General features: G+C 38.3%; 1 non-coding gene across 1 annotated transcript; it reads left to right on the forward strand.

The window, feature by feature from the left end:
* The first annotated feature begins 391 nt into the window (after positions 1-391).
* LOC138081566 (small nucleolar RNA SNORD34) lies at positions 392-468 on the forward strand. Its single transcript, XR_011145023.1, has one exon. It is a non-coding gene; the product is annotated as a small nucleolar RNA SNORD34 (small nucleolar RNA).
* Positions 469-699: the final 231 nt, after the last annotated feature.

Below are 699 nucleotides of genomic sequence, written 5' to 3' on the forward strand. Positions count from 1 at the left end.
AGTGAGAAGATTCTTAAATAGTGATAATGAAAAAAAAAAGGTTGAGAGTTTCTCAGGATATTAGGTGGAGGGAGGCTAATGGAGGAAATTCAGAATCAAAAGACCTGAGGCCAAGAAAAAGCCCAGCTTTATGATTAGCCCCAAGAAAAATAATCATTAGGTAAAAAACTGGAATGCTTTTTGGCCTTCTAAGGTCAGGCATCAAGTATGAAGAAGGTAACATCTTCTGTCTGATGACTGAAAGTATTGGTTTTCATAGAGATGCTTGTTTTGGGAAGTAGTCTAGACTTCTGATGGTGACTCTTCTTTTAGAGTCAATTCCACTGTCATAGAGGAGGGAATTAGCATAGATAAAACAAATGCTCAGAACCTTTCCAGGCAAGGGAGATGAGGGCATTAATGAGGATTTCCTGTGATACTTTCTACATTGTTTGATTAACATGCAATATCATAACTCCTGAAATGCCCACTGGAAGGGACAGTGACCTAGAGTAAGCTGCCTGCCTTGATTAAGATTGGCTCAGGGAATTTGGTGGGATAAGCTTATATATTAAAGGCATTAAGGAATATATCAATGCCTAAACAAGGCTTGGAATACAGAGGAGCCAGCATGAATATTTACTGAACTCTCTTCCTTGTTGTGGTAGTATATTGTTGGCGCACACATTTGGAGGCAATCAAATCTAAAATTTAACACAT

The sequence above is a fragment of the Capricornis sumatraensis genome, chromosome 6 (genome assembly GCF_032405125.1).
Source record: "Capricornis sumatraensis isolate serow.1 chromosome 6, serow.2, whole genome shotgun sequence".
NCBI classification, from domain to species: domain Eukaryota; kingdom Metazoa; phylum Chordata; class Mammalia; order Artiodactyla; family Bovidae; genus Capricornis; species Capricornis sumatraensis.